The sequence below is a fragment of the Octopus sinensis genome, linkage group LG12 (assembly GCF_006345805.1).
Source record: "Octopus sinensis linkage group LG12, ASM634580v1, whole genome shotgun sequence".
Taxonomy (NCBI): Eukaryota; Metazoa; Mollusca; class Cephalopoda; order Octopoda; family Octopodidae; genus Octopus; species Octopus sinensis.
Window position 1 is genome coordinate 58358323 of NC_043008.1, and position 9201 is coordinate 58367523.

Consider the following 9201-nt stretch of genomic DNA (forward strand, 5'->3'; position numbering starts at 1 on the left):
CTGTCTGTTTGTCCGCCTGTCTGGCTATCAATCTGACTATATGCACGTACGTAAGTGTGTATATACGAATGTATGTATACATTAGTGTATGTGAGTTCTATGCAGGTCTGTCTGTATAGGTGGTCGTATTTATGTTTTGTATGTTTGTAAGTATACAAGTATGTTTGGGTGCGTGTATGTACTGTTGTATGTAGGCGTGTATGTTTATACGTGAGTATGTATAGCTGTATGTATCAAGGTATGAGTGTAATGCATGTGGGCATGTATCTATATATTTGGGTCACGCATGATGTGTCTAGGTAAGCCATATAATGCTTTTATATATATGTACATGTGTATGTATATGTAAATATGTATATACACATACATACATACATACATACATGCATACATACATTCATACATACATGTATACATACATACATACATACATACATACATACATACATACATATATACATATATATATATATATCCTTATACACAAAAGAATGCATTTCCATATATATACTTGCGTCTATGTATGTGTTAAGTATATATATATATATATATATATATATATATGTGCCCGCATACATTACACTCATATTTACACACAATCGAATGCATTTGATATCTATATCTATATATAGAAGCTTGTTTCTATGTATGTGTGTTATGTATATATTGGGCCAGCCCATAAATAATGAGGTTTTTATTATACTTCTTTTATTGTTCAAACTTGAGATAAACAAATTCTTTTTAAATCTAAAATAGACACTCCTATATTTTCTACAATGCTTTTCCATCTATCTGGTAGACTTGCAAGGCCCCTCTTCTACAATTCTCTTGTCTGTGACGAAAGAAACTCCTTGAGTTCTGTTCTAACCTCGTGTACAGAATTCATATTTTTTCTGTTCGAATGATTTTGAAAACTGCGGAATAAATGATAATCAGATGGGGCAATGTCCGGCGAATATGGTGAGTGTGGCATCGCTTACCATTCAAACTGCTCCAGCTTTTGGAATGTTATCTTCGCTGTATGTTGCTGAGTATTATTCTGATAGAACACTTTTCGCCTTGAAACCAAAGATGGTGGCTTTTCTTCTATCACTGGCTTGAATAACTGGTTGACTGACCAAATTCAAGCTTCTCTACTAGTTTCTAAACAGTTACGATGGGGATTTGTTCTTCCACTGTTTGCAGGACGTCCTCGACGAGCTCTACAAACCTTCCAGGACGAGGTTCGTCTTCTAGGCTGTAGTTTCCGGTTTGGAATTTCTGGAACCACTGTTGACACTGGCTTATGCTTATTGTCCGATCCCCATATACTGCATTAATATTCCTCGCACTTTCCGGTGCGTTGTTGCCTTTATTGAACTTATAAAGTAAAAATGCCGAATATGCTCCTTTCACACTTCCATTATAGCTTTGAAAAAATAACTGTTAAAATCGAACTGCACTCTTCAAAACTTGCACTAAGAATAATTCTAAGGTAAGATTACTACCTGCTTTTATAGTAACTTGATGCAGGTAGTTTATCCCGCCCCTTTCTGGTTTTTAGTTCATGCAATTGAAAGAACCGCATCATTTATGGAATAACCCAGTATATAATATATATATATATATATATTATATATATATGTAGGAAAAAAGCAACAAGAATGGATTAAAATATGCGAAACAATTGTACCGATATTTTAATCCATTCTTGTTGCTTTTTTCCTATTTGTAATCACCCCCTTGTCGTATGGTTAACACCATATAGATTTCCGGTGCATCCTAGTTAAGGACCATATTCATGTGAATTCATTAGAATTCACTTGAATCTCAATTACTTAAACCGTATATATATATATATAAATATATATATATATATATATATATATACATTGAGACTGACTGTGGGATTGCACCTAGAAAGTTACCCTCCCAGGCACAAGTTCAGGCAAGGTTGTTTATGGAGGACCAGCAGTCGCCCATGCATACCAACCTCCCCTCTCCACGCCACCAAGGGAAAGGCAACGGCCGATACAGCTTGGCCTCTGTGACGTCGTAACTAATTTCTACAGCTGAGTGAATTGGGGCAACACCTATATTATCATTGTTATTATTATCAATTATAAGTAAAATAAAGTGCCTTGCTCAAGAACACATCACGCAGCCCGGTCCAGGATTCGAACTCACGATCTTAAGCTCGACGCTCTAACCACTGAACCATGCGCCTTATATATATATATTATATATATATATAATATATATATTATATATACAAGCAATAAAGGTTTAGCAACGAATGCCTTACCACATACCGAATTTAGAAATAGCAGTCAAAGAGTTATAGCTATTTCTTCTACTAAAAAGGAGATCTCAGTAAAAACAGCAATTGGAAGGCAGACACAAACAGGTAAGAGAGAATGAATTGACGGCAATCTATCATACAATTTTAAGTTATCTACGGACGCACGTTTCGAAATCAAGTTTTTAGGAAAGCATAAGAATTAAATATTAAATAATTCTACCTTACCAAAACTTCTTTTCTCTTCACGTAGAATACTATAATCATAAATGATTATATATTGAATTTGAGATACTAGAAGGCACCAACTCAACTCAGTATCAGAGCGAGCTAGAATCCGCAACTAGTATCCCCAAATTCAAAGTGTGAATGAAAAGGTTGTTGTCACCAGCCCCTTCCCACCCGCGTGTAGCCAAAACAAGATGCTGTGGTCATCTACTGAGATAAAATATGGTTATCCGTAATAATGAAGGGTGAAATTAATTAATTTGGAATAATTATCAATTACACCAAGTAGTCTTCGGCATGTAAAGCCTCATTCGAGGAAAATTTAAGTAATACTAAGCAATAAAGGGTTTAGCAACGAATTGCCTTACCACATACCGAATTTAGAAATAGCAGTCAAAGAGTTATAGCTATTTCTTCTACTAAAAAGGGAGATCTCAGTAAAAACAGGAATTGGAAGGCAGACACAAACAGGTAAGAGAGAATGAATTGACGGCAATCTATCATACAATTTTAAGTTATTACGGACGCACGTTTCGAAATCAAGTTTTTAGGAAAGCATAAGAATTAAATATTAAATAATTCTAACTTACCAAAACTTCTTTTCTCTTCAGCGTAGAATACTATAATCATAAATGATTATATATTGAATTTTGAGATACTAGAAGGCACCAACTCAACTCAGTATCAGAGCGAGCTAGAATCCGCAACTAGTATCCCCAAATTCAAAGTGTGAATGAAAAGGTTGTGTCACCAGCCCCTTCCCACCCGCGTGTAGCCAAAACAAGATGCTGTGGTCATCTACTGAGATAAAATATGGTTATCCGTAATAATGAAGGGTGAAATTAATTAATTTGGAATAATTATCAATTACACCAAGTAGTCTTCGGCATGTAAAGCCTCATTCGAGGAAAATTTAAGTAATACTAAGCAATAAAGGGTTTAGCAACGAATTGCCTTACCACATACCGAATTTAGAAATAGCAGTCAAGAGTTATAGCTATTTCTTCTACTAAAAAGGGAGATCTCAGTAAAAACAGCAATTGGAAGGCAGACACAAACAGGTAAGAGAGAATGAATTGACAGCAATCTATCATACAATTTTAAGTTATCTACGGACGCACGTTTCGAAATCAAGTTTTTAGGAAAGCATAAGAATTAAATATTAAATAATTCTAACTTACCAAAACTTCTTTTCTCTTCAGCGTAGAATACTATAATCATAAATGATTATATATTGAATTTTGAGATACTAGAAGGCACCAACTCAACTCAGTATCAGAGCGAGCTAGAATCCGCAACTAGTATCCCCAAATTCAAAGTGTGAATGAAAAGGTTGTGTCACCAGCCCCTTCCCATCCGCGTGTAGCCAAAACAAGATGCTGTGGTCATCTACTGAGATAAAATATGGTTATCCGTAATAATGAAGAGTGAAATTAATTAATTTGGAATAATTATCAATTACACCAAGTAGTCTTCGGCATGTAAAGCCTCATTCGAGGAAAATTTAAGTAATACTAAGCAATAAAGGGTTAGCAACGAATTGCCTTACCACATACCGAATTTAGAAATAGCAGTCAAAGAGTTATAGCTATTTCTTCTACTAAAAAGGAGATCTCAGTAAAAACAGCAATGGAAGGCAGACACAAACAGGTAAGAGAGAATGAATTGACGGCAATCTATCATAACAATTTTAAGTTATCTACGTAGATAACTTAAAATTGTATGATAGATTGCCGTCAATTCATTCTCTCTTACCTGTTGGTCTGCCTTCCAATTGCTGTTTTTACTGAGATCTCCTTTTTAGTAGAAGAAATAGCTATAACTCTTTGACTGCTATTTCTAAATTCGGTATGTGGTAAGGCAATTCGTTGCTAAACCTTTATTGCTTAGTATTACTTAAATTTTCCTCGAATGAGGCTTTACATGCCGAAGACTACTTGTGTAATTGATTATATATATAATATATATACATTATATTTATATGTATATATATATATATATATATATATATATATATATATATATATATATATATATATATATATATATATACATACATATGTGCGTGTGTATGTGTGTATGTGAGTGTATAATTGCATTGCGCGTGTTTGCATCTGATAGATAGGAGATATTTGCGAACAGCAATTTTCGATGGAGAACGAAAAAGAAAAGGATTTCTTTTCATGAGGAAAATGTACAACTATTGTTCTATTTCCATCTCACATTTTATAATGTATCAGATATTGTTTATATTAAAATGCTTGGTGTTGATCGATAATGTATCATAGTATTATTCCTATTTGCACAAACAGACGTGCTTGTACTTTTCACCATCCGTTCGTGAAACAGTGGAGAACATAGCGAAATGGTTTTTTAAAACATCAGGATGTAACTCTGCACTTTCGTCGATATATAAATTCCAATTTATTCAACAGAAATACATAGGTGTACACGTAGGCATATATATATATATATATATAGGTATGTATGTGTATATATGTACACACATATACATATATATATAAATGTATATATATTTATACATATGTATATATGTATCTACATATATATACATATGTGTATAAGCATATATATATATATATATATATATATATTGTACACACACACACACACATATATATATATATATGAGTAAACTTTGAATGTAAACACTCGAAGAAAGATATTATTGTTAATATTGTCTGTGGTGAATATATGTAATTTATAATAATAACAATGATAATATAGGTGTTTCCAGGTTTTTAAACAGCATTATACAGGAATTCAATGAATTTTAAAATCAGCACTCAGCTTAAGGACGCAGAAGGCATAATGGTATATTTTTAATTGTTTAATTCTTTAACCGTTCGCTCGCCTACTGTGGCCTCTGTCACATTTCGACGCTTTCGGTGGTGGATTTGGGATTCTAACTCCTATTTCTAAACACAGTGATGCTTCGTGCGTGCTTAAGCTTAGTGCTAATTTTTAATTTTATATCTATTTATATCTGTGTTATATATATATATATATATATATATATATTATATATATATATATATATATTATATATATATATATATATATGGAAGTTACATATATATATATAATTCTGCCTAAAAAATGGATCTACAATTTCAATATCCCTGCATATCTCACATCTATTTTCTTTCCTCTACCTTACTCTCAATTTTGTATCCTATCTAAACTAACTATTACTTACCATCCGCTCACACCGTCTCTTATGTAGAGATATAATTAATAAATATCCTGGAAACAGCTGCTACGACATGAATGTGGTACGTTTTCTGTGCCGGTACATATTTCTTCATAATATCAACAAGGGAAATTTTAAATAAAATCACAGTAGACAAGGCGGATTTAAATGATGACAAATTTCAATTGACGCTATATACGAGAGCGGTGGCTAAGTGGATGCACGTTATGGGTTGAAAAATCTTCAGAGGAAGAACTCTCGTCAGGCGCTTCGGCCCGTCAGTTCCTGACACTCTAAGGGACCCAAGGACACTTAAGTCATGACTCATTGGTGTTCTCCTGCTATTTTCGAATTACTATCGTTAGTAGGGTTTGAATCTGAAAACATAGGACTAGATCACAGATTTTGGAATGCCTTAAACAAAACAAAGCTTATAATTGAAAATATAGAAAAAGATATGAAGATCCATTAATAAATCACTAATTAGTAGGTTTGAAAATCGACCCGCCAACCCACCGATACAAACAGCAGATTTTTGCAGCGCTTTCAGCACCAACAAACAAGTGAAGTACAAATCTGGCCCAAAATTATGCCACGTGCCGATTATGGAAGAGCTGCACAGGGAAAACACCACAAAAGGAAAAAAGGAGAAATGTATCGTAGTGTAAGAGCACCGACGAGAGTACAAAGGAGATTCGATGTCAGCATCTATGTTTTAACAACAGAGCATATGTATAGACAAGGAATAAAACAATAAAGTGGAAATGTTTTACGCACATCGTGTTTTTTTTCTATTTTCTGTGTTAGATTGATATCTGTCATATTGGTATTGTCGATATGTCTGAAAAAAAGTAAATAAGCAAGCAAATATTTTGGTGCATGTTGCATAACGCTACGTTAGATCATCTTCCATTTATTGCCTGCTAAAATTGTTTTAAAAAATGCTATACCATCTCTTACTGTCTCTCTCGCCCTCTCTCTCACACGTACATACACACACACACACACATATATATATATATATGAATGTATATATATATATATATATATATATATATGTGTAGGCATGTATGTATGTATGCATGTATGTATGTATATATATATATATATATATATATATATATACACATACGCACGTGTGTGTGTGAGTATAATCTCATTCTTTTATTCTGGGAAGGTCATAATACCAATAAATATGCTCAATAAAAATTCCCAAAGTGCAACAATATTATAAGAATATATATTCCAGAAATGTTTCAATCGATAGTATAGGCAAAACACACACACACACACACACACACGCACGCGCTAACACACATGTATATATGTAAGTATATATGTGTGTGCGTGCTTTTTTACGTGTATGTGCATAATTTAATTTTAGTGAAGTTTACTTGTATGAAGTTACCACCACCATCCAAACACGTCTCTTTTTTTCCCACTTCATACCTAGCATATCAACACTAGTTTTTCAATTCAAAATATTTGTGCTTCCTTGTGTGCCTTTTGTGTGCCTATTTTCAATCCGGATTCCATTATACAATATTTATTTCTTTACTACCCACAAGGGGCTAAACACAGAGGGGACAAACAAGGACAGACAAACGGATTAAGTCGATTCCATCGACCCCAGTGCGTAACTGGTACTTAATTTATCGACCCCGAAAGGATGAAAGGCAAAGTCAACCTCGGCGGAATTTGAACTCAGAACGTAACGGCAGACGAAATACGACTTCGCATTTCGCCCGGCGTGCTAACGTTTCTGCCAGCTCGCCGCCTTTCCATTATACAATATTACATACATGCATACATACATACATACATACATATATTCCATCCATCTATTCATCCGTCCATCCATCTATCCGTCCGTCTATCTGTCCGTCCGTCTGTGCGTCTGTCTGTGTGTCTGTCTATCAGATACGAAACTACTAAGAAACACTTTTAACTTCTTGTTTAGATTAAATGTAATTATATAATTTTTTAAGAAAATATCTGCTCTGAAACATTAATTGAAATAATTCTTTTTTATTGAACGACATTCAGGATATACCTCCTGGCAAATATTTCAACTTCAGCTAACATTATATCATGTTTTTAGAAGCTCATTATTTTAATCGAAGACGACATCATCAAATTCCTAATGCAAATGCATTTGTCATTGTTTAACTCGAGGCGAGCCCTCATCGATCCGTTCAAACTTATGATTAAATGGATTCTCCTTGCGATACTTTAGTAGTTCTATCTAGCTATGAAAAGCCTATTATCCAGTATACGACTAATATTATGCTAATTTTGAAGTACTTCATTATCAGATGAGTGGAAGCTTGCGACAGGCCTTTTAGGTGAGTCTAGGCTGGTTCAGACTGAGCTGCCATCTGTTTGAAGCTCAGGGTTTAAATGACTTGATGTCACTCATCTTTCTTGAGTTGCGTGCTATCGTCGGAACAAATTACTATTCTCTCTTTACTCTTTTACCTGTTTCTGTCATTTGACTGCGGACATGCTGGAGCACCACCGCTTAGTCGAGCAAATCGAACCCAGGACTTATTCTTTGTAAGCCTAGTACTTATTCTATCGGGCTCTTTTCCTGAACCGCTAAGTTACGGGGACGTAAAGACAGCAGCATCGGTTGTCAAGCAGTGTTGGGACAAACATATACACACACATACATATATATATATATATACATACATATATACGACAGGCTTCCTTCAGTTTCTGTCTACCAAATCCACTCACAAGGCTTTGGTTGGCTCGAGGCTATAGTAGAAGATACTTACCCAAGGTACCACACAGTGGGACTGAACCCGAAACCATGTGGTTGGTAATGAAGCTACTTACCACACAGCCACTCCTACGCCTATGAGTACATAATTATTGTTAAGTAACTCGAACTCAACAAGGATAGCCTTTTTCAGGGTATCTTCTATGAAGCCCAAACCTGGGCTATGAAGAAACTTTAAGATGTTACGTACAGCTGGGTTCTCACGAGAGCTGACAACATTTAATGGTATGAGAACAAGATAAAGGAAAATATTTATGGACACATCACGGCCATTATTGGTCAACCCACGGTAGGCTTTGTTGGCCTCTACTATGATGCGGAACATTTAGCGATACTAGATGTTATATTTTGGAGAATTCTACACACTAATAGAAGAAGAAGCCAGTTAGATTACACTGATATTATTAATATTTCGAATTACTACCGTTGGTAGAGTTTGAATTTGAAACCCTAGGACTAGATCATAGATTTTGGAATGCCGTAAACAAACCGAAAATATGAAATCAAAGATCTATGAAAGCTAAGTGGGGAGGGAGAGGGAGAGAGATCCTCGGGTCGGCACTGTGAAGCGCATCTATGTTGTTGCCACTTGAAGAAGAATATATTGATATCTATTCTATTGATTATGTCCGTCCTCCGCCCAATCGGTGCTAACATCGAATTATTATCGAGGCAACTGTAATATACTATTTA